Source organism: Hirundo rustica, chromosome 3, assembly GCF_015227805.2.
Source record: "Hirundo rustica isolate bHirRus1 chromosome 3, bHirRus1.pri.v3, whole genome shotgun sequence".
Lineage (NCBI taxonomy): Eukaryota > Metazoa > Chordata > Aves > Passeriformes > Hirundinidae > Hirundo > Hirundo rustica.
The window spans coordinates 115,409,159-115,434,851 of NC_053452.1; the positions used below are offsets into that span (position 1 = coordinate 115,409,159).

Sequence of the window (25,693 nt, forward strand, 5' to 3'; positions counted from 1 at the left end):
CACTGAGCTCAGACCATCAGTGACATTCAACGCTGCTTTCAAAATCAGAACTGAGAACTGCTGAAACCAGAATATTGGGAAACGCTGCTCCTTCGCCCACAGCTCTGCCAAATGAAGCTGGCTAAAACTTTCAGCAACTAATGGATGATTAAATGAAAGAGATGATGGCCAAAAAAATATGTAAGGGGCTTGTTTAAAGCTCTGGGGGTGGGGGGGGTGACACTGTGCTGGCCCTGCCCTATTTTTACAAGCTTTCCTCATCTCACCATTATTTCAGCTGGACTATGGGGAGGAGGAGGGTGTTGTTAGAAGGGTGTGAGATGTTTTGGTAAACTGTGTTAAAATCCAGCAAGGGAAGAAGCAACTTAACCCCACAGTGCAGAGCTCCTTTGTGCTTTACCTGTTGTCCTCAGCTCCTTGGCTCAGACCCGTCCCACATCGACTCCTTCAGCACCTCTCTTCTTTCTCCCAGCGCTGATCTCAGGGATTTCCCTCCTGTTTAACAGAAAAAAAAACACAGACAAAACCACTGTGGACTCGAGAAATAAGTTATGCATGGCCTCGAGGCATCGTGCAAGAGAGGCACTCAGACACAAACATTCCTTCTGGACCTCTCCAAGCAGGGATTGAGCAATCTGGGAGAGTGGAATGAGATGAGCTTTAAGGTCCCTTCCCTCCCAGACCATTCTGGGGTTCTGTGATTTATGACAGGGTCTTAAGCCTGGAAGCTGCCACAAGTTTGACGATTTGGGCTGCTGGGAGTAAGGGAGGTTGAAGGACACTAAAGGGGGAATCAGGCACAAACGAGACGACCTGGAGGAGGGATATTGCAAATCTAGGAGGGATCAGACGCGGGTCATCAGCTCCCTGCTCCATCGGTTCTGAGCCTGCTCCCAGGCATTCTCAGCTTCCTCAGCTCACTTCACAGAAAATTCTTCCCGTTCCACGCCTGGTAACTGACGGCTCTCAGGTTACATCCATGCAATCGTTTCCCACAAAAACATTAAATAAAATCATTATCTCCATCGTTCCATGAGTGCCAAGGTCCAAGAGGATCACCGCAAACCACCCAGCCCGACCTGCTCCGTGACACACCACGAGTTCCACCCACCAAGTCCAGCCTCAAGCCCAGCAATTCCCACCAATGCCTCCTCCAGCTTTTTCCCTAGCTCAAATCCTCTCTCAGCCATGGCTCTGCTGCAAACAACCCGTCTGATCTCAGCAGACAAACAGATAAAAAAAAAATGAAAAGAAAAATAAAATACCTTTTGTTAAGAAAAGCCTGAGGCTCCGGGATTATCCTTCGGCTGGGAGACGCCTCGGCTGCCAGTGGTATTTCCCTTTGTTTTCAAACAAAAAGGACCATCCACATCCTGCCTTCATCCTCCTACACCGCCTCTGGGACAGCAGAGCATCTCAACCTCCCTCTCCCCACCCTGACTCTCACTAATTTGTTCCATACTCGAAGCCTCTGCCCAGTCCCAGCTCCCGGCAGGGAGTCAGGGCCGGTCCTTGCAGGCTGGTGCTGCTTTTAAAGGCTGCTTCCATCCATCCCCTTCCATCCCTTTCACTTCAGCTGGCAAAACACTTCCCGAGTGCCCACATCTTCGGGATGCAAAGAGGGAAACGCATCGCCGTGGGAGCTCCTGTCTCCTGGCAGGTCCTGGCACGGCTCCATCCGCACACGGCTACAAAATGTTTGCAGCAACAAGAACAGCCAGGACCCTTCTGCCTCTGCTGCTCTTCCCAGAGTTGTCCAGAAATCAGGAGTGGAGATGTTACTCAGCAGCCACAGCTGAGCGTTTCGTTTCAACACAACCGGTGAAATTTCCACTCGGAACCTCGCCCACGCCGCACGAGCCCAGCGTCGGCGCAGCCTCGCCCAGGTCTGGAGATGTTTTATGGCAAGCTTGTGTGAAAAACGCTCATTGTTTGTTTTAAAATTTTTTTTAAAAGTTGAATAGTAAATAAAATGGTTGTAAAAATGGTTGTAAAAATGGTTCCACTTGGAACCTCGCCCACGCCGCACAAGCCCAGCGTCGGCGCAGCCTCGCCCAGGTCTGGAGACGTTTTATGGCAAGCTTGTGTGAAAAACGCTCATTGTTTGTTTTAAAGTTTTTTAAAGAGTTGAATAGTAAATAAAATGGTTGTAAAAATAGAAATAGAGTAATAAAAAAATTGAATGATTAGGGTTAGGACAATATGAGATAATAAAAACAAAGTAACGGATGTCTGGGTGCCTTCTTGAGTAAAAAAGTTCTGAAGAAGGACTTCTGTTAATAAAGGATTATTTTTTAAAAGCAACAGCTTGTTGAACAGTCATACATTTCATACACGATGCATAAATTCCGTTTAAACAAAGAATTCTCTCTGGTTAGTGTTACTTTTTGATTTTCATTTCCACGGTGTCTTCAGGGCTGAGCGAGGCAGGAGAAGTTAGTCTCTTCTGATAAGGAACTCATAAATTTTTTTCTCTGAAAGATTTACGTTTTCTTGTGGCTATATAAAAACTACATTTTAACTAAAAAAACTACATTTACCACACTATCAAAATATTAATACAACATTACTTATCAATACAACATGACACATATAGTAAATATCTTGCGTAGAGCCATATAATATGCACTTTTCACGCCTGGAATCTTGGAATGCTGACAGTTTGCAAAATAAAAATCTGCTTTTTTTTTTTTTTTTTTAAATTTTGAGTCCTTCAAACTCCGGTGGCTTTGGGACAAAGGAGGCAAAGGATCATCTCATTTCAACCCCCTGCCATGGGCAGGGACACCTTCCACTGGAAGAGAGTTTAAGAGTTTTGTTTTTTTTAAAAAGCCTAGTTTTAATGTAAGCTCTGGAAAACATCAGGCTCTTTGTAGAATAAATTCCACTTTATGATTACAGTGAAGGCCCGTGTCTAATAAGCACTATATAATTAATACAATGCAAAAATTCCAACATATATTAATATTTTATTCTGATCACTGTCATTAAAGCAGTAACAGCATCCCAGCACAGGCTCACCCCAAATAACAGGGTGGTTTCTCCCTACTCTCCGCCGGAGAAGAGGTGGCAAGTCGAACTTCATTTTATATTTTTTTAGTTTTTACAAGGCAGCTACGCTAAAAGGTTGCACCAGGAATTTAAACTGCAGCTGTCAGCACAAGTGAAGGACATTGTGGGATACATTTTATTCCAGCTCTTTTATTGCCTGGCTCCTCCGAGTGATTCAAGCAGCTTAAGGATTTCAGAGGCGCTGTCACAACAGCTTCTGGCCCGTCGCAAGCTGCTATTTGAGCAAAAAAAAAAAAAAAAAAAGTACCCAAAAACTCCAACTTTCAAAGAATTGGCTGGACCAGCAGAAGCTGTTCAAGACTCAGCAACTCTTGAATGTCACCAAATTGTTCTCTCACGGGGACAAGCACTTTCTGCACTGTTATTCCCATTTGGCAGAAGGGGGATCCATAAAACAGGGGGAAACGCTGATTCCTGCAGCTCTGCCGAAGCACAGGAGCGCACAGAAACACGTCGTGACTCTCCCCACCGTCAAGAGCCAGCAGTGCTCTGTCACATCTGCTGGGACACAGCAAGGCAGGTGACAAACTGGGGACAGAGGCACACTGTGGCTGGCACAAACCCAGCCCAGGAAAGCCTCCAGCAGCGCTGGCCAGAGGAGAAATGTTTTGAAGATTTCTGAGACAGCAGGAGCCCGCTTTCCATCCCAGCGGCACCCTGGGGTTCTGCTGGATTCTTCCCTACGGATGATCAAAAAGCAAATTAATTCCTTCAACTCGGGGACCGACCCCTCCTCCTCACCACCCCGAGCTGGTGGGAGATGTTGGTTTTCATCCCCATCCAGTTGCCCCGGACGCTGCAGGGCTGCAGGGGAAGAACATCCCGCTGCTGAGACGTCTGCTGGCTGCTTGCCTGGCACAGGACTCCATTCCAGATCCCATTAGGGAAACCATCCCAGAAAACCAGGGAAATGTTACTTTGTGGGAGGGTGGAAGCATTCCTGGTCAAAGCACCGCGGTACTTTGGGCAGCAGACACACGGTGTGACTGAACCTGGGGTCCCCACTGCTCCCAAGGGTGCTGGAGCTTTCCTCAGGTCCCCAGCTCCTGCCCACACACACAGTGAGCCATGAAACACACGGGGGTCACCTCACCCCACCTCTTGGGGTGCTTGCAGAGAGGGAGATCCACGGCTGACAACCCTGGAAGGGCTCACACGGGGTCACCCGCACTGATCCTGACCCAGCACGGAGGGGACGCTGCCGGAGCCCGGTCACTCTGTGCCACGGGCAGAGGAGAGGAATCCTCATCCTCACCCCGTCCAGCCTGGCCTTGGGCACTGCCAGGGATCCAGGGGCAGCCACAGCTTCTCTGGGCAGCCTGTGCCAGTCCCACCCTCACAGACAAGGATTCCTTCCCAGTATCCCGTCCAGCCCTGCCCTCTGGCACTGGGAAGCAGATTATCAGATGATGCCACAGCGGTATTGGAGCACGGATCATTCCCAACTGTCCCTCTGCTGTGGGTCCCTTCCTGTCCCCCTTCAGGATGTGCAGACACTGTGCCAGGAGAGGTCCATGGCTCCCAGAGCTTAAAATCCATGAGGACAAGCATGTTTGCAAAGAAACATCTTTTAAGCAGAGGGCAAGTTCTTAAACCCGGACTTTGGCAGTATAGTCAAATTTTTAAGTCTGGGACACGTTTTAATGTATCCAAAAAAAGTTTTTCAGGTCACCTTTGATGCAGAGTTGTCTGGAAGGGGGAGGCTGTCTTAGCAAGGGAATATCTGTTCCCTGGGCACGGACTCAGAGCCCTGTGAGCCCCCTATGGCACCTGAATATTCTATGTTTGTACTCCGAGCCCCACGGACGCTCCTTTGATGTGCTGAGCTGCAGCTCCCAAAGGTCTCTGGAGATCACAGCAATCTACGTGATGGGATGTATTTAGTGGATAAGGAGCCTTCCATCCTTTGAAACAGAACTTTGCTGTTGTTACCTTTTTTTAAAGAATTTTAAATGGCTTTTTGTTTGGTTTTTTTTTTCACGCCTGATGCAGAGAGCAGCAGCGGAGAGATGCCCAGGAAGGCTCCTCTGCTCCACGGGGAATGCAGCCCTTCTCTTACACACATGGTCTCCTCCTGGCCTCTCCTGCTCGCTGCTCCAACATAAACAAGTCAGACCTACATCCTCCTGGAAATTAAACCCAGCCTCTCTCAGATCTGTACACAGATCTCCTTCTGCCCCCGCAGGAAACAGGGATGGAGAATTTGCAGCCCCAGGTGGCCCGGAGCAATCCCTGTCCATGGGGGCTGGGGAAGGCCAGGAGCGGAACACGCAGCACTAAATGGCATCTTGGGATATTTAACGCTCTCACTTTTCTTTTCTCACCTCATCTCTTCATCAGCCAGGAGGAATTTGTCCATTTTCCTCTGCTCATCCCCGCAGCGTTCACAGAAAAGCTTTTTCCTTTACTCCTGGTCACAAAAACATCCCAATCTTCTTCCATCTCACTCTTCCCTGACAATCATCTCCACTTGCTGCCCTATTTTCTCTTCTTTCAAGGCTCTTATCCAGGCTGGCTTTTTCTTTCCTTCACCTGCCTGCACCACCATTATTTTTCCCACCGTCAGAGGTGCCACTGCCAATCAAAAATCTGGTTTCAGTGCAGTTATTTAAGCTCATTCTCCTGCACTAAAGCAGACAAATTATTGCAACCTAATACAGAAATCATTGCTGGGATGTTCCAACCCAAGCTGAAGGCCAACAAGATGGAGACAGAGCAACACAAGCCCAGATCCACAGCTCTGGAGAGCATTCCTGGCACTCCCGTTCCAAGTGCCATTAAGGAGATGCCAAAGTCCAGCAGCTGTTTGGACAACGCAAAACACTAAATGGAGCTCTGATATTTAAGAGCAGATAAGTTTCCCAGGCTAATTCAGGCAATGTGTCCCATAAAACTGGCAAAAAACCCACCAGGGTCCATTAACTGCATTTGCTCTCCAGCATCTGCTCCTGAATTGTTTATGCACAGAGGTTACCCAGAATATTATTAATCCTCCAGAAAAGAACGTGGAGAGCAGAACTGGAAAGGAAGGAGTGCTTGGGAATCCTGTTATCATGAGTGGGATAACACAGGAAGAGTCTGTGGGGAGAGAAATCCCCAGAAGAAAACTCCAGAGAGCCCCTATTTACCTTCCACTTCAGCAAACAAAATCCCACAAACAGGAAATTAAAACCTGTTGTTGAAAGCAGAGAGAAAGTCAAAGATTTTCTGATCCCACTGCGAGAAAGGAATTTGCACAGGCTGGTGAAGGATAAACTGTTGATTTCTTCCATAAATCTGAACAAAACCAATCGATTTCCCAGAAACAAATTGGGAAATTATCTCCCCTGGCCCCAAGAGTCAAGTCCAAACCTGCCACCGAAGTTTCTCCAGCCTTTTCTTTATCCTGTACCTTCACAGACTCTGCAGGGCTGGGCTCAGACTCACGATCCAAATTCAGGCAGGCTGGAGATGCCCTAAAAGCTGCTGAATCACCAGCAGGGAAAGGGATTGAAGCTAATAATTCACCTTCCAGCTGAGCAGGAGCCTGCCAGCACACAAGGCAGGGTGTAACTCACGCTGGAAATGCTCCACTGAGAGCTCTGTGTGCTCCCAATCCCCCACCCCAGATGCTACAATTCCCTTTTCATGTCCTCTTCAGGAGACACAACTCTCCGCCTTGACCTTAGGACGGCCAAGTGACCACTGAAATCCCAAAGGTAACAAGATTCCCTTTAAAAATCCCTGAATTCCCCCAGCAAGCTCAGGTCTGCAAATCGAGCTGATAGAGAGGGCTTTGCATAGGGAAAAGGAGGAATGCACAGAGATTTCCAACGTGGAAATGAGGATGGACAAGGAAAAACAGGACATTCACCGTGGAACCGTTACTCCTAACATTCATCAACAAGGAGTAACAAGACAAAAGACGATATTTAAATTGGCTGTTAGGGATAATTCCTTCCCCAAAAAGAGTTGTCCAGCCCAGGGCAGTGGTGGAGCCCCCACCCCTGGAGGGATTTAGAAGCTGTGTGGATGTGGCACTTGGGGACATGGCTCTGTGGTGGCTTTGGCAGTGCTGGGGGAATGCCTGGACTCAATAACCTTAGAGGAGTTTCCAACCTAAATGATTCCAAGATCAGGACTCACTTTTGAGAGGAAAGAAGGAATTTTTTCCCCCCCACCTTTACCTAACTCAGAAAAATTTTATTAAAGAAATCGCTCTGCGCACACTTCAGAGGCTCAAGACATTCAGGGATAAAAACTGGACCTTCAAATTAAAGTTCCTCCTCATTTGAACCAACAGCTGGGGATATCACAAATCCTTTTCACCTTAAACCAGCTGAGTGGCACAGAGAATTAGCACAACAGTGAGGGATAAATGAACTGCTGCAAAGAATAATTCCAGGCACATCAGAAGCTGTCTTGGCACAGTTCTTCCTCCTCCAGCAGGAAGAACACACAACAATCCCCTTCCAGAAAATTGTCCTAAAGGAAAATCGTCGAAAGGATCTGGTCCAAGCAAGAACTTCCAGGATTTTATGGTGCAAAGCCGCCCTCTGTTCCACGACGGCGTTTTGCTTTCACAGCAGAAAAGGTGCCTTGAGATTTTGTCTTCAGGAAAGGCAATGGAAACTTCCTTTGCTCACTGCCACCTAACTGGTGTCACCCTCTCTGCATCTCAGCATTCCCACAGGCAAAGAAAAAGCAAGTTCAACCTCCAAAGATAAATTCAGAGGCAGCAAATCCATCCTTCCCTGGGAATTTGCTCCAGTGATTAATCCCAGCCCATGTCTACCTTTATCAATGTCACTTTCCAAACAGCTTCTCCCCACCCTCTCCCCAGAGAAGGGACTCAAGTTTTGGTTTCTCCCCTGACCCATAAATACAGAGTGGGAGAGTTTAAAAGTTCAGCTCTAAGTATTTTTCACCCTGATCCAAAAGCTGCCCTGCTGCTCCTTCCGCAGGATCTCCAGCTTTTCCCACGTCTATTTTAACATACGGATATCGGAGCTAAATAAGCTACTTGAACGGTATTTTCAGAAATTCAGTTTTTGGAGTAAAACCATCCTTTGTTCCTATTTCCCAGCTCACACGCCCATAGATGGCATTATTTTGGGAACTGAAGCAGATTTGGCTGCTCAGTCCAGCCACAATTACCTTTGCACAGCAGCTGTTCCTGGAGGGCTGAGCCTACTCTGCTCACTCCATCCTCCCGTTTAAAAATAATCTGGATTGCTCCAAAGTCATTTATCATATCCTTGGAACAATTTATTACTTCACTGGTGTTGTGAACTCCACAGATTTTCTTGTTCTCTGTACTTGATGAAAATCACAAGGGCCAGGATGCAGCTATTCCTAAGAACCCCGTGATCGCTTTTACAGCTTTATCACAGCCTTTCCACGAGTTTTATTTCCTATCCTGATGAAAAAAAGAGCAGAGACAGGGGCTCACATGATCTTCAAGACAGCTCTGATGCTGCCTGGTCACACGAAGCTGGATTTGTTCAGAGCAGCTCACGGAGAACCCACTCCTCCCTAAATTTTACACTCAATTTCTTTTCACAACGGACAAGAGAAAATTGATCAAGCACAAGAAGCACTCCTTAAAAAAAAAAAAAAAAAAGAGTCTGCTTATCTGCTCTCTACCTAACGAAAATAACCTGAAAAACTGGCAAACCCAAGTGTCTGCCCAGCAGATAAACCAGATCATCCTTCAGTGACTCCCACATTTTCCTCCTGCTACCTGGGACTCCTTGCCACCACCAGCAGCGGTGTTTAATTCTGTAACTTCAACAGGCGCAAAAGCTTTATTAAAAGGCTGTGAAGTGCAGAGCTCCGCTGCATTTTGCCATCTCCGAGACAAGCAGGCTGTTTGCTGCTTTGGTTTGTCACACAGGAAGGTGTCCTGCACGGATTCCTGCTGGGTTAACTGAGCACAGGGGAGGTGTGTGGTCACCTCAACCGCTGTGCAAGGAGAAATTTCCTCTGTCGGGAATACAGGTCCAAAATACTCCGCAATGTCTCACTGTATTTATTTTTTTCTTGCAGGTCACCGCTGCCTCCACCAGAAGGAAAAGAAGGGTTTTTATCCCCGCTGTGCTCCATGAGGCTCCGAGCCAAGAGCCTGGATTCTTACAGAAATCCAAGTTGTACAACTGTGTTCTCTGACAACGCTTCTAAAATCTTCTGAAGCTGTTTCAACCCAGATTTGGGCCAGGATGAAGCTCTTCAGGCACCAAGATTGTCATTCCACAAGGACAGGAGCCTCAGAGGATAGGCAAGGACGAGCAGCTTCTGCTCATGAGAGGACGCCTCGGATTTTAATATACCACGGAATGGTTTGGGTCACCCAAAAGCTCATCCAGTTCCACCCCCTGCCTTGGGCAGAGGCATTTTCCATCCCAGGTTGCCTCAAACCCCATCCAGCCCTGCCTCAAACACTTTCACATTTATATGCAGGTGTATTTTATCATCCTCACCACCGTGCACCAATATATCCACACCTGTTTTCATATACAGGCTCACACACCGAGGCCACTGGATTCCACCATCCCTGCAAAACTAAATCCAGTGCTCTGGGAAGAGTATTTCTGAAGAGATTGTTTCCAGCAGCTTTCCCAAAATGACACAGTCCATGGGAACAGCGAGGACAGGATCCAAGTGGAGGGTGGGATTTGGTGCTGATTAAAGAAACATAGCTTTTCTCCCTCCTCTCTTAATTCCCTGCCTCTATTCCCTCAGTGTTTCCAAACTGGCCCAGCTTTGGTGGATTTTTATGGGAACTGCAAACGAGGTGTTTGCCAACGAGCCAATCATCGCTCCCAAGTGCAGAATTGGTCACCCTGCCCTTATTTGCGTTTATTTTTAATTGGAAGGAAATGTATTTTCTCAGTCTCATCCTCCAACACCGCTGAACACTTTTCATTACTTACATCTTCCCAAAAAGCAGCAGCAAGCGAATAGTTGGAATGTTCTACCTGAAGTTTGGTGTAATATGAACAATTGGAAACAGGATTTTCAGATAAAGAAAAAGCTTAGGAATGCCACCATTCCCCTCTCCCAGATGAAGAACATCCATCAGTGCCCTCTCAGGGCCCCTCACCCACGCTTCTCTGCTGGTTTGCTTTGCTGCAATACCCAATTTAGGCTGCCTAGTCCTCTGGAAAAGACCTCAACAGTTTATTTGTCCATAAAATACACATCAGTGCCGCCTTGCACCCAAACCCATCCATTTTTCCATTTTAGCCATGGAGGTATTGGTTTCACACAGCCACCCCAACAAATTTTTTTAAAAATTCCCTTTAGATGCCCATGCACAGGCCACCAGCAGGATTTCTGAGCAGGCAGAACGTGAACGTGCGTGTTGTGATACACAATCCACATTTCCATAATCGGGATTTCACGTTACTCAAAAGCAATTTGATGTTTGGTTTGGCCTTTTTTTTTTTTTTTTTTTTTAAAGTCTCCAGCAAACCCTGAAGCTGGGGATGAAGGAGAGATGAAGGAGAGGAAGGGCAGGTCAAACACAGCCAGACACTGTTTTTACATGATCCTTGCCCAAGTTCTATTTATCCACAGCCAAGCAACAAAAGAAAAAACCCCTCACAAAAATCAGACGGCACCGTAAGGGAGCCCACCACGAATAACAAGGAATCAGGAGGGGAAGGGATGGGGCAGGACGCTGATAACATCTGATGCTGCCACTTTTGTCATTATTTCAGGCAGCCTGGGCTCCCCATGAGGTCCCACGGAGCACTAACGACTTAATCAAGGGACCTCCCTGGGGCTGAGGGAGATGCTCATGAATATCAGCATCAAATCAAAGCCTGGGAAAATCAGTGGCACCCGATGGAAAATTGATGGGATCAGCTGGTAAATCCTTCAGCTGTTAAGCCTGGCTCCTGCCTCGTGCCAAAAAAATTGCCCTGACTGGAGCTGGAGGCAGGAGGAATGCTAAAAAGCCAGAAGTGGGGAGCTGGGTTCCAGAAGTCTGCAGAAAACTGATCCAAACTTTTGGATAGTGCCACGAGGGACAGGACAAAGGGAATTCCTGGCACGGACACAGAGCAGGGAGAGATGGGATATTGGGAACGAATTCTTGACTGGGAGGGTGGTGAGGCCCTGGCACAGGGTGCCCAGAGAAGCTGGGGCTGTTCCTGGATCCCTGGAAGTGTCCCAGGCCAGGTTGGATGGGGCTTGGAGCAGCCTGGGATGGTGGAAGATGTCCCCGCCCGTGGCAGGGGGTGGGATGAGATGATCTCTGAAGTCCCTTCCAACTCAAACCGTTCTGGGATTCCATGGCTCTAAGGCAGGAGTGTTTGTGCACATCCACAGGCACACCATTCCCAAAGTTAAAAGCGCTTTTTTTTTTTTTTTTGGAGTAATCTCATTTTCAAGCCAAACCGGACAGCAGCTTTACAGTCACCGAGCTCCTCGTGCACACTCGGTGCTGCAAAATCTGCAGTGACTTCCAATTCTTTACTATTAACATATTCTCCATATTAATCTTCCCCAAATGATCCATACTGGGAATTTATGTATGACTCAGTCTTAAAATCCACTGTAACTGTGTCTCTGAGCATGTCATGGAGCTTAAACACAGGCGAGCAGAGGGCATTAAGAGGCTGCTGAGAATCATTTTCTAGTACATTGGAAAGGACAAACTGTTTTTACGAGTGTGTGTTTTACAATCTGTTTTTTCAAATTAAATCCAAAATAGTTCCCAGATGGAAGCTGCATCATTCCAGCTTCAATCTAAGGGATATTTTATTTTAAAAAATAAAAATTAAAAAAAAAAATAAATAAAGGAGGTGAAAATCTGACTCTCCACTGAAAGGCTGACAGTGTCCTGTGCTGCTCAGAGAGGACTCAGAGACACACAGTGAAAAAAACCTTGAGACTTTTTTTCTGAGCAAAGATTCAACTAATAAGGAAACAGTCCTAAAACAGTAGCATCAAAGTTTGTCCTTAATTTCACAATGAGTGCATCAGACTGTGGCAAATTTCTCTACAAAGCTCCAGGCACCCACGAGGCAGCTGGAGAGAAAAAAGGATTCCCTTGCCCACTGTGTTCTCATCCACTGCCTCCAAGCAGCTCTCCTGCTGCAAATCAATATATTCCATTATTTTTAATAATCCCATATGGCTGTAACATGGCTTTAACACTCTTCCTAACTGAAACTCAACTTTTAATGAGCATCAGCAACGACGGTCCAGCTCACCTCTGATTCCAGTGCTGGAGAGGTGATGCAGATCCCTCTGGTTTTGCCAAGCAAACTGATACTTGGAAAAGCAGGGAGCAGGAGATGAAACCGGGATGCTTGGAGTTGTAGATGAGGGTAAAAGTGCAATCAGCACCTGGCTTGATTTACATCTCCCACGGATTTGTAATTTGGCCTGGACAAACGTAGGAGGGGTTTGATTACAGGACCCCAGGGATGGAAAAAACAACTCCCTTGGCAACTCCCAGCCTGGCTGCTACAGGACAGGAAGGGATAAGGAGGGGAATCATTACAAACACCTGCTCTTCCACTATGCAAAAGGAAAAACTCCTGTGCCCCACACACTGCGCATGGCTTGGTCTTACTCTCCCTCCAGTCGGCTTGGCCACACACCTCTCCCAAACACCTCCTGGGTGTCCTGGCCACATCCCAGTCAAGAAACCATGGCTATCCACGGATCAACGGCAGCCCAGCGCTCCTCAGCTCTCTGCCAGAGCCAGAGCCCCAGGGATCACCAGGGAACAGAGTGGAAACAAATAGATGTGCTTAGAAAGAAATGCTTGGGAGGAACTAAAAGCAGATTCACATTTCCTTCACTCTCATTTCCCCTCTGTGGACCTGATCTCCCACCTGCTAATGCTGTCCTTACTCCAGCTTCTGGCTCCTACCCCAACCTTCTTAAATTCCTCACCCATTATAGAATCATGGAATATCCAGAGTTGGACCCACGAGGATCTCAATCCAACTCGTGGCCCTGCACAGACATCCCAACAAATCCCACCCTGTGCATCCCTGAGAGCGTTGTCCAAACGCTCCCGGAGCTCTGGCAGCTTTGGGAATGTCACCATTCCCTGGGGAGCTGTTCCAGTGCTCAAACATCCTCTGGGGAAGAACCTTTTCCTGATATCCAACCTAAACCTTCCTGACACAGCTCCAGCCTCTCCCCGTGTCCCACCCCTGCTCACAGAGAGATCAGAGCTGCCCCACTGCTCCCCCTCAGGAGGAATTTTCCAGCCACCATCCCTTCTTTTTGATGTCCTCCCATCCACATCAAATCCCATCCATTACATTACAAATTCTGCTGAGCACAGAGATCCCATTACAGCAAATTAACAAAATGCTGCTCTGCTTTGCAGCTTAGAGAGGATCGAGTTATGCCCCAGCTCACTCCTGTCAGTGCCATCAGGAAAGCTCCACTCTGCCTCATCAGGGACAAAACCATTCCGGACAAACTGGAGAGCTGGGAGGGAAGAGTTTTCATTGAAAAACGATCTCATAACCAGGTAGAAACAGCGCTGTCAGCAGCAGCCAGACACACCATGCCAGAAAGAGTTATCCCTTCTCCAAACAATTTTAGGCAGCACAGTCAGGAGCGGCAACACCATCTTATTCCACGCCTGCTCCCTCCTAAAATCAATTTTCCAGCCACACATCCACAGTTCATCGGCCAAGTGGCCGTGTCTTCGCTGCATTCACAGCTGTGACTCCCCTCAGTCGGAGCAGGGAGCTCTCCCTGGAGCTGGGATTAAACACAGACATCTCTGAGCAGGGATCTTTCCCCTCTCCAGTGTCACCAGTCCCGTCCTTTGCTACCGGAATCACCCAACAGCATCTCAAAACCCCGACCTCAGGCACAGCACAAAGCGCGGGTTTCCTCAGGAATTTCTGCTCCCTGAAAACCCCGGGACACAACAAGAGCAGAATAATAATACCAATTACTGCTATTTGATGCAGTCATTTCAGAGCCAATTAACATAATGAACCTCTGTCTCTTTCAGATAAGCAATCTCAGAGCGCTCCAGTTAAAGGTGAGGGGCTGAAGCACAGGACAAGAATGTTAAGCACTGATTACAGGAGTGGAATTGGGAAAGGTTTCCACACAGTCCTTCCTCCAAAAATCCAGCTCCCAGCCCCTCTCTGCCTCCACACACACCTGTAGAATTTTTTATCTGTATTTTGATGGCACACTGAAGGATTAGAGCAGGAAGCTTTTTATGACAACTCCCGAGCCCACCCAAGCCTGGCAGCCAAGAATTCGGAGGAAAGCAAGGAAAGGCAAAATCAGCAAGTTCTGGGTGAGAAGCAGCAGATTCCATCTGCTGCATGACAGAGAATTCCCTGCACCAGAGGAACAGATCCATGCCTCTCACAGGGAATATTCCTGGAGCCCTGTGCTGTTTGCTCCATGCTGGGTCTTCTGCAAGATGTGGCCCTGGAGACTACAAAGGACCCACACTTGACACACATTGGTGACAGTTCAAATCATTGCAGAACGGTCTGGGCTGAAGGCACCTGAAAGAACTTCTTGTCAAAGACTCTTAAAAATCGATTCTCTGCCACCTTCCACTATCCCAGGTTGTTCTAAGCCCTGTCCAACCTGGCCTTGGACACTTCCAGGGATCCAGGGACAGCCACAGCTTCTCTGGGCACCCTGTGCCAGGGCCTCTCCACCCTCCCAGGGAACAATTCCTTCCCAATATCCCGTCCATCCCTGCCTTCTGTCAGTCTGAAGCTATTCCCTGTGTCCTGTCCCTCCATCCCTTGTCCCCAGTCCCTCTCCAGCTCTCCTGGAGACCCTTTAGGCCCTGGAAGAGACTCTGAGGTCTCTGGATCCTTCTCTTCTCCAGGTGAACACCCTCAGCTCTCCCAGCCTGGCTCCTGAGCAGAGGAGCTCCAGCTTTTGGAGTATCTCCGTGGCCCCCTCTGGACCCACTCTAACACATCCACATCCTTCTTGTGCCAAGCATTCCAGTTCTGGAGGAAGAAAAACATCACACTAACATTCAGCACACTAAGTGCTGGGCAAAGAGCTTAGTTATGACCTCCCCCGAAGATAAATCTTTCTGCTCAATCAGTTCCAAAACCATTTGTGTGGGTGAACACGGGGATTCACCGTGGATGTAGGAGAACAGAACTGCACTGAGCAGGCCAGTGGGGGAGTGCTGGAGCTGTCCAAGCCTGTCCATTCTGGATAACTTGGATTTCTCCAGCTCCAGATGTGAAGCTCAGAGAGCCCCAGCAGCCCAGCCCGAGCTCACCGTGCCGTGGGAAGGGGATTGAGGGTGGCAAAGCTCAGGTCACCAGCGTGAGAACGGGCTGATGAAGCCACACCACGGTAATGTGGATTTCCTGCTTTTGAGGCCGCCGAAACGGTCTCAGTATTTCTTTCCTCTTCTTAGAAATTAACTAAAAGTGAGTGCAAACGGCATGAGAAAGAAGCAAAAAACCACAGGAGAAAAAAATAGGAATAAAATCCGGGTGTATGGCCTCTGCCTCCAAACTGAACGTGTCTCCTCAGCCCCCCATTCCTCATCCAGGACACCTCCCTCCTTTGCTTCCATCTCCACCACAATCCTCATTCCATATCTCAGCTCCTACACATTTGCCCTTCTCTGTCTCACCACAGAAGTGCTCCAGGAGGCTTCGGTAAACGCATCAGGATTTCTTCCTGAACTTTGTGTAGAGTCACCCCAAAATGCTGATCCTTGCTGAAGCACTACACAAGAGACCCACAACACCCACAGAAACCACGCGGCCCAAGAAGAACAAACCATAAACATGAAAGATCCAAAACACTGGCTGGGCTTTACCCAGACACTTGAAGGGAACAACCTGCCCCTGGAAGGGGGCTGGAACGACATCTTTAGGGTCCCTGAAAAGCCAAACCCTCTGTTTTCATGATTTCTGCTCTTGGGCAGAAAGGCTCCGTCACACTTAATAAATCTCGCAGTTCCTCAAATAACACAAATTGCAGACACCCAAAATGTGAGTCCAAGCTTGTGAAATGGACAGAGTTTAATGCACTCAAGCTCGTGCTCTGTCACATGGAATTAAAAATCTACCCCAAGATCCAGAAGAGGACAAGGACCAAGGATAGGTTTCAATGAGGATCAAATTAACAAACTGACAAAAATGAGGTTTGATTTTCAGACAGCGAGGTCACAGCAGTACAATCTGAGCGCTGGGATGGCCACAGCTACGCTTTGGGTTAAGCTGTGGCTGCCCCATCCCTGGAGGTGTCCCAGGCCAGGTTGGGATGGTGGAAGGTGTCCCTGCTCATGGCAGGGGGTGGAATGGGATGATCTTTAAGGTTTTTCCAACCAATCTGGAATCTGGGATCAGAATCTGGGATTCTGAGCTCAACCATCCCCTCCAAGCCATCACATCAAACAGCAAACAGGAGTTTACATGTTTAATTGGCTAGGGACTAACAAGGAACCAGGCTGAACATGCCCAAGCCTCTTGGTCACTGCTGTGGTGAACAACCAGAAGCACCAATTATCAAAACTTTGAGATACCTTAAAGGCACTAATTAGGCCAATTAAGGCAAGGAAGAGCTAAATGACTTGTCTAGGGCTACAGAAAGCTGGTAACCAAGTGGTGTTAGGAGTCCAAGGAGTGCAACCAAAACCGACCTCCCCCCCCTCTCCTTCCCTCTCTGCCCACAAAGACAAGAGTTTTTTGATGAGCGATTTCACACCAGATGTACAGCCTGACTTGAACAAGAAAGAAACCAATCACAAATCCCTCACCCCCAGTGCTCAGGGCGCCGGAACACTGCTGAAGGTCCACGCTGCTGATGGTCAAAGCTACAAACAAGAGGAAAAAAATACAACTTCCCACGTGCTGCACTGCCAGGGATGTCCCAGACAGGGATGTCCCAGCCCAGCCTCAGGAACCCCACTGCTGTGCCAGGTGAGGCTCTCCTGACCACAGTTTCCCTGGGAAAGGAAGCAAACCAGGATAAAGCTTACAGGGCTCCACTGCCTATGACTCAGGCATCCTGATACTGAAATTACCCCGGAGATGGGAGTGACTAATTAATCAGGAGTCATGGGATCCAAGTGAGCAACTAGATATTTTGGGTTAATTTAATTACTTCACCTCAAAAGCATCCCAAAGTTCCAGCAAACGAGAGATTCCCTTTACAGCATCCCCCAATACTGCAATACTCACACTACCTGTATTCCAACCCCTCCTGCAGCTCCTGACATCTCCAGCGGTTACAGATTTCCCTGGGAGAGGTTTCTGGCAGCCTCGCTGGTTTTCAGCGTTAGGATGTAATAAAAAAAGGAAATTCGTGAATTGTCTGCAGCAATTTGAGGGAGATTTGTGGCCATAGCAACATTACTATAATCTGTGCTGCAGGGAACAAAAGCCACTCTGATCACATTGTTCCCACCCTCCCCACCCCACCCATAAGGCTGGAAAATGCTGTCCAGACACTCCCCAGTCCCCAGATGCCCAAAAGTGCTCTCCCACTGGCTGCCCCTGACATGAGATCACCGAGAAGGGGATTTGGAGCCACTTTGGAAGGTTGTGCAGGACTTTCACCATTCAGACAAACCATCCCTGCTTCAGGATGGGGACAGTGCCTGGTTTTCCCATTCTCCACCAAGCCTGGTGGATAACTGGGATCAATCCAGTGAGGAGCCTGTGCCAGCTGACCGGGCTGGGGAAGAGCTGAAGACGCTCATTGCGCTGCTAACAGAAAATAAACAACTCACCCCAGGTTTATTGGGTGCCAGGCGGCTGGGAAACATGATTTTAAAGAGTTAAGATTTTAGCTAAGGGCTAGGAGCAATTTATATTGCTCAAGATGTAAGTTAGATTAGTAAATGGTAGGTTAATGATTATTAGATGCCCAAGCTAGAGGTAACTGTTATATTATGAGCTTGTTTATAGAAAAAGTGGAGTAAGTGAAGCGTCATAAGAACAGATTGAAACCACTAAGAACAATGGCCAGCACCTGGACTTGGTATCAATCACGAAGTAGGGGACCTTGGACCGTGCCAGAGGGTCACAGAGGCCTGATGAAGACTCTCCTGACTTCATCCTTTGAGACCACTGACCCAATTCGAGACCACTGACCCAATTCAAGAGAAGAATTGCACACGCATGAAGGACTGATAGCCTCATTTTAATAGAGAGCGAGAATGGGAGGTGCTGGGGTCATGCATATGTTTTGTATCTAAGATCTTGGAAAATAAATAGAGAGCAGAGAGCCTTGTTCAGGGCAGCCACGCCTTTCAGAGATGACTCCTGTGCTGCCCACCGGTGAATAAACATACCACTTTCTAACTTTAACTAGTTAGACCGTCTTTGTCCGTGATTATATCGGTTTTCAACGACTCAGCTGCAGGTTCTGTCCCCTCCCTGTCACTCTCTGCATTTCCTCACGCTGAAATTCATCCAGAGCATCTTCAGGCTCTCGTGCTGTTCCTAGCTGAGGGGCTCTGAGCTGCACTCAGGCCAGCAGGCACTCCTGTAATGCAAATAAAAGAAGGAACCAAAGCATGGAGGGATGAATCTAAGGAGCTGCCTGCCTGCTCCCTGCGCCCCACGGCTCCCACAGGGAAGATGCCTCTGGAGAGGCCGGGCTGCCCAGCGAGCTGAAGGCAGAGATTCGTATTAATGCCCTCGCTATTTTTAGCTTCACAAATCAGGGAGAGCTGACTTGTGCTTCCTGCCCCCAGCCACAACATCTGGGCTCTTTATGGCCATTCGGGCTCTCTTTTCCCACAAGGCAGAGCCTGGAATGTGGCAAGGTGGAGCTCCGGGAAAGGAGGGGGGAAGAGGCAGCGAACTTTCCAAATTAGCAGCGAGAAGCAGAGGCTGCGGCAATTCCACCGCTGGGATAACTCAGCAGCAGCGATTACAATCTGCCCGCTTAATTTGGCCCCGCGGTTTCTATTAGAGGCACAGTAGGAGGAAATTCTTGTACAGAAGTTAAAGCAAGGGCCGGGTGTCGGGTGACTGGGGTTTGATTCCCAGCTGTGCCTCAGAGCCTTCTGCACAACCTCAGGGAATTCTGCTCCGAATTCACCAGGGAGCTCACGGGTCACAGAGAGCAGCCGAGAGGAGAAATATAATCAAAATATAATCAAAAGCTGCTTCCTGTTCAGCAGGATGTAAAGCATCTTACAAATCTGTTTGTGAGGCGACCAAAAGATGTAAGCACGACCCGAAATTGATTGATCGGCATCTTTCAACCGCCCCAGTTTGACAGGAAGGAAAGGGCACGGCCTTGCTGAGCCATTCCCATAACTCCCACGCTACCAGGGAATCTATTTGAGAACATGTGTCTTGATAGTCTCAAAAGATGATCTTGGGAGACAGGAAAAATTAATCATCGTGTGCTGGTCTGACTTCAACTACTTCACAGCTCTGAGTCTGAAAGAAAACTTGAGCATGGGAGCAAGAATTGCCGGGAACATACAAAAAACTCAAACTTGAAACTTAAAAAAAAAATTTTAAAAAATAGCATTGAACATGTTAAACAATAAAAGAATGAAAGGAAGGAGGAAAAGGTGCTTATTGCTGACCCTTCAGTCATGTAGCTCTGAAGTTTGGGGGTTTTTTGGAAGAGAACATATTCCCATACCCAGGACCTTCTGCTGGTGTTCCAGACCAGGGGTAGTTCTCTGTAAAATGGTCTGAGGTCCTCAAGAGAAGGCCAAAACAGATTAATCATAGAACTTCCAGTCCAAAACTCTCACTCCACATCACCTCTGAATTGCTGAGACAATATACTAACCCCTACAGGGGCTTCAACATAGGGGAAGCAGCATGAGGCGACCTGGAATAAAAAGTTGGAATAAAAAGTTGGAATAAAAAGTTGGAATAAAAAGGGAACCCCTTGCCAGCATTTTCTCCCATCACCTTTCCACATGCAGATCCAGCAGCAGCACAGGGATGCCATGAGTCCCTCAGCACGTTTGTTTGAGTGGCTCAAAGCCTTAGAAGAAAGGCAGCGCCACGGCAGCAGACTGAAGTCACCCCGTGCCAGTTTGAAGGCCAAACACGTAACCCTGAATAAAGCAGAGGCCAGGAAACAGCCCCAGAGCTCTGCTCTGCTTTCAGGGGGACGTGTCACGAGCAGCACTGGTGCCACTGACCTACTTATCCCCACAAAAGGGCCACAGAAACGGGCAACAGCCCCAGCGCCGCGGCTGCTGCTGTGCCCGGCTCCCACGGCACCGAAATCTCTGGAAAATGCACTGTAAGGAACACGGAACAGGTGGGACCTTCCAAGACTGCTCCAGATTTCCCAGAAAGAACTGCTGTTTTTGCTGGTTTTGCCACTGTGTTACACAAGGGCAGAGCTGGAGCAAGGCTGTGTTTAGGAAATCCCATTTGCACCTCTGCCTTCCAACAGCAGCTCCTGTCCAATAATCTCCCTAAAGCTAAAACCCTGCTGTAATCATTCCAGGAGGAAAGGGGCAGAGAGGGTTCATTTTTTCAGGATGAAAGCTTGCAAAGAGTGTTTCAAAAAATGATCATTCCCACTCGCCAGTCCGAACACGAACCCACAGACAAGGACGTGGGAATGCTGAGGAGGAAGAGCCCGCGCTCCAGCCTGCTGCTCCAGCCAGAGCCATCACCTCAGGGATCCAGGCACGGAGTCAGGGAAAAAAGAGAGCAAAAGAGCCTAAGCTCATCCATTTGGCAACTCAGGAACACACCAGATACAGGACACCAGGATGAGCAAAAATCCACACAGAGCCCGACAATCCCTTCGGGGCAGCTGGTGAGGGCTGAATCAAATCTGGAGTTGCGGCTTTATTTTGAGTCACGTTGAGAAATTCAGTCCTAAAAGGAAACTTTGCAAACAGCAAAAAGATAAATGAGAACTCCACAGCAACAAAGAGACAAGGCCACACTGACAAATTTAATTAATTAGCTTAATAGTGCTGCCAGCAGGAGCAGAGCACTGATGGTCCCTCTGTGCCTGGCACTGCTGGGGCACCTCCAGCCCTGGGGACACTTCTGGGACAAAAAAGGACATTGAGGGGCTGGAGCGTGTCCAGGGAAGGGAACGGAGCTGGGGAAGGGGCTGGAGCACCAGGAGCAGCTGAGGGAGCTGGGAAAGGGGCTCAGCCTGGAGAAAAGGAGGCTCAGGAGGAAACCTATGGCTCTGCACAACTCCCTGACAGGAGGAGACAGCCAGGGGGGTCAGGATTTCTCCCAGGGAACACTACAAGCACAAGAGTGGGAGCCCAGCAGGTCTCTCGTTTCATTTTCAAGGAAAGAACTTCAGAAAACTCTTCCAATAAAAGTTTCCTGAACAGCAGCCATGACTTCTGAATCAACACTCCAGCAGCAGATTCCTCCTCTCTCCCAGCTGATGGTGTGATGGCTCTTTCCTTGCCAAACACCTGCTCGTCAGAAAGTGAAGCCGAGCGCTTTACAGCCCGAAACAGACTCTGCAAACATGTGAACCCACCATGCAAATGAGCCATTTGTTCAGGCTCCACACACAGCAGCCACACGAGCCTGGTTCCTTGATCCTCCATGGATCGGCAGTGAGGCACAGCCTTGGTGGCTCCTGGGGGTCACTGAGCCAGGCCTTGGTGGCTCCTGGGGGTCACTGAGCCAGGCCTTGGTGGCTCCTGGGGGTCACTGAGCCAAGGAGGAGGAATTTGAATCCTCAGAGCTTCACTCAGTCTGATGCCTGAAGTTTTGGCTTTTGTATTTTTTCAGATTCTGTGCTGCCCAGGGGTGCAGCTCTGAGCCTCGTGTTAAGTGTTAGTGAGCTCTCTTCACAGAGCAGGCAGACAAAACAAATCCTTTTCCTGATGGAGACCAAGGACAACAGGTACAAGTTTTCAGGCCCAGAAGCACAAACAACGGTGGGCTGAAGAGAGAAAACAAGAAGGATGGGACTTCATAACCTGAGGATGTAATTGGATAATGAACCCTGATATGCAAATGGACCAAAACTTATAAAAGTGTGAGACCTCCTCACCAGTCGTCCGTTTTGTGACCATTTTGGGTCCATCCTGGGTGTAGCCCTGGCCAGACTCTTGTGCTGCCCAAGGTTTATCCTTTCCTTTCAATAAATATCTGCCTTATTCTCTCAGCTCTGTCCAGTCTCTATTCCAGGCCAGCCTTCCCAAGACACCAACTCCCGGATTCTTCTAAAATCCTTGCGCCTCATCCCAGCAGCGCTACACAGACAGCGCTCATGGAATTAAACACTCCGGAGCTGCCAGAGCCTGAAGATCTGCCACTCGGATGAAGTTTGGCACGGAACTGCTCCGAGGTGCCACCAAGCCGGGCGGGGACAGGCGGTGCCTGCCGTTAACGCCGCGCCCCGCCGCCTTCAATTAAACCGCTCCGTCGCCCGCCACACGGGGGGAGCTCCCCGTCTGCTTTCACTCTGTGCCGCGCGCTTCACGTGCTTCACGCGGCACAGCCTTCTCCAAGGACTCTGCTGGATTCCAAACAAACCCCGAATAGTTAAGGTTGGAAAAGTTTTCCAAGACCGTCAAAAGTCCGACCATCGGGCAGCACCACCGCGGTCACCACTAAACCACGTCCTCCAAGTGCCGCGTCCACACGTTTTTAGTGACTCCAGCACTGCCCTGAGCGGCTGTTCCAATGCTTCACAACCATTCCCATGATTTAGTTTTCCCCCCATATCTAATCTAAAGATCCCCTGGTGCAACTTGAGGTCATTTCCCTTGCACTAAAACATAATCTGGGAAACTTCACATTAAAAGAGGTAATTGTTTTAAAGTTGGTCAGAATTGGATCAGCTAGAGGTGGTCAACCAAAGAGAAAGATCCAGGGAGAGCTCAGAGCCCCTTCCAGGGCCCAAAGGGACTCCAGGAGAGCTGGAGATGGACTGGGGACAAGGGATGGAGGGACAGGACACAGAGAATGGCTTCCCACTGCCAGAAGGCAGGGTTAAATGGGATATTGGGAAGGAATTCTTGGTTGTGAAGGTGGTGAGGCTCTGGCACAGGGTGCCCTGAGGAGCTGTGGATCCCTGGAGATGTCCAAGGCGACACTGGACAGGGCTTGGAGCAAGCTGGGATAGTGGGAGGCATCCCTGTCCATGGCAGGGGGTTGAAATGAGATCTTTCAGGTCCCTTCCCACCCAAACCTTTCCATGATTCTGTCACAAACAAAGCAGTTTGCTCTTTCAGCTGCATTTTTTTCTGAAGTACGGCTGCAACAAGAAACAGATACGCACAAAAGGCAACTCAAAGGCACTTAGCCCACCTAAATAATGGTAATTTCCTGGAAATTTCACTTAACTACTTGGGAGTTTTGCAATACTTCAAGCAATCGACACGCAGCGCTCCACAGATAAAAGCCGGGGGTTTCACTTCCCCATCTGAGACATCTCCGAGAAGCGCCAGCTAGGCAAAGAGAAGAACCACAGCACTGAGAATCTCAGATCTCCTTTCGGTTTTGTGTCACTTCTAGAAGGAGGCGCTTCCAGCCTGCAGAAACTGTGAGGAAGCACTAAAGAGAATAAAAGCAGTTCCCTGCTCCCACCGTCACAGTCCACAGAGTCCCATATCCATAGAGTGAGACATCCCACCCGGGAAAGGTGCACGTGAACTTGAAAGCTCAGCATCCCCTATGGATCTGGATCCATAAAAAAGGTAACATTTTGTTCAGAAATGGGAATTTCATTGTAACAGCAGACAGGAGCAAAATATCTCTTTTCTTAGACTTTTTTTTATGCGTTAGCCTCAACTGCGTCTGGTTCTGCCAACACAAGGTGTTTGAAGTGCCTCAAATATTAACACCTAAGAAGTTTCAATATTTGTGTTGGATTCCTCCTTAAAAACAAAATCCAGCCAAGCAAAAAAACACCAAAAACCAAACCAAACCAAACAAAAAAAACCAACCAAACAAACAAACAAACAAAAAAAAAAAAAAACAACAACCCCCACCAATTTTTGTAAAGTCTGAAGTTGTAGCCATGGAATGAAGAAATAGAGTTAGTGAGGTATCACCTAAGGGAATCTATTGTTTTTCTGCTCACCAAGAGAAAGCAGCCTCGTTCCCCATAAACTTCAAACCACGTGGCTTTGCATTTTGTAAGTGATTGAATGGATTAAAACCACATAAATTGTGAAATACACAGCCAATCAGGCCTCTTTTGCTGCTGATTTTAGCATATTGTGCTGAGGGATGGCGCAGATTTCCATCAGCACTGCTTCCCCAGCCACCCTGAGCCACCTCATGACCAGGAGTTGGGAGTTTTTTTGCTGAAGTAGTTTGGATTTCTTATGGTTTGATTTCGTATTAAATGGGCACATTGGCAGAGGAGGGAATTTGGCAGGATGACACCAACGTTAAGATAAAGATCAATCAGAGAAAAGTCCTGTGTTGTGACAAAATTAAAGTTTCGAGGCTCCAGACAGGACTACAGAGAAAGCCTCTGACAGAGACTTTAACACTTTTATAGTCAAACAAGAAAAATTAGAAAAAGGACAATCCTGCCGTGGAAAGACCAATAATTATCAGCAAATTTAATGCCAATATTAGTGAGACTAGAGATGGCCCCAAGAACGTGGTCCACGGGCACCATCCTGGAAAAGTGCCCCTCACCTGGAAGGGCTCAGTTCCCACACAGAGAGGCGACACAAGGGAAAAACAGAGGTTAAATGACAGGGACAAGGACTAAACCTGTAAGAGTGAGTTAAACCAAGCCAGTCCAAGTTAAGGATCAGGAAATGGCACAGGCTGGGGAATGTCCTAAAAGGGAGCTGGGACCAAGCTGTCCTGATTTTGGAGCTGGAAGTTTAACCGTGTCCAGGCTGTGCCAGGTGGGCTGAGGCCAGGGGACAGAGCAGGAACGTCACAGCTTGACTGACAGTGGTCACCAGTGACATCCCAGAGCCAGAACTGCTCCCAGACAGACTCCAGGGAAGGGCCTGGGGGTGGACGTGGAGGGGACAACGAACAGGTAAATGTTTCTTTAGGGAAAACCCTCCAGTGCCCCTGCTCGTGGAACTCTGAACAGGAATACAGCAGCTCCTCAGAAGAGAGGGCATGAAGTGGCTTCACATCCTCCCCTGAGGGCAGCAATTGCTCTCGGTGGGATCAGACAGACTCCGTGGACTGCCTGTCACACTCTGATCCCACCAGGAGAAGAAAGAGCCCTCACTGCAAAGGTCCTGCCAAAAGCCGCCATCAGTGACTGAAACACTTTCTACTGTAAAAGATCTGAGAAATCTCTTTCTTTGAGCACTTCTGGAGACACTTCAAGCTCTCTCTGCACTGCATATTCCAGCATCAGCCTGAGACACCTCAGCTCCAAGGGAAGCAGCTTTGGGCTTCTAGTGAGGCCAAAAAAAAAAACCTCCTGGCTTAAAGACATGAAACCAATGCTTTTCATCTTCCCCAAATCTCTCTGAAACCAACGCAAGACTGAAGAAATGCTAAGAACCAGCACACTGTCCATCCCTTCTCAGTACAGATAACCAAAGGGGCCTTCCAGGAGAGCTGGAAAAGGACATTTTGCAAAGGCATGGAGTGACAGGACAAGGGGGAAAGGCTTTGGGCTGAGAGAGGGTGGATTTCAATGGGATATTGGGAAGGAATTTTCCCCTGTGAGGGTGGGGAGGCCCTGGCACAGGGTGCCCAGAGAAGCTGTGGATGACCCTGGATCCCTG

General features: G+C 48.4%; 1 protein-coding gene across 2 annotated transcripts in view; it reads right to left on the bottom strand.

Moving 5' to 3' along the window:
- EXTL3 (exostosin like glycosyltransferase 3) overlaps window positions 1–25,693 on the bottom strand; it is a 114,596-nt gene that overhangs the window by 49,286 nt on the left and 39,617 nt on the right. For both annotated transcript variants that reach the window (XM_040059452.1, XM_040059453.1), the window contains exon 3: window positions 401–495. The gene's annotated coding sequence lies outside the window, so the exon portion shown is untranslated. The remainder of the gene's footprint in view (window positions 1–400; window positions 496–25,693) is intronic.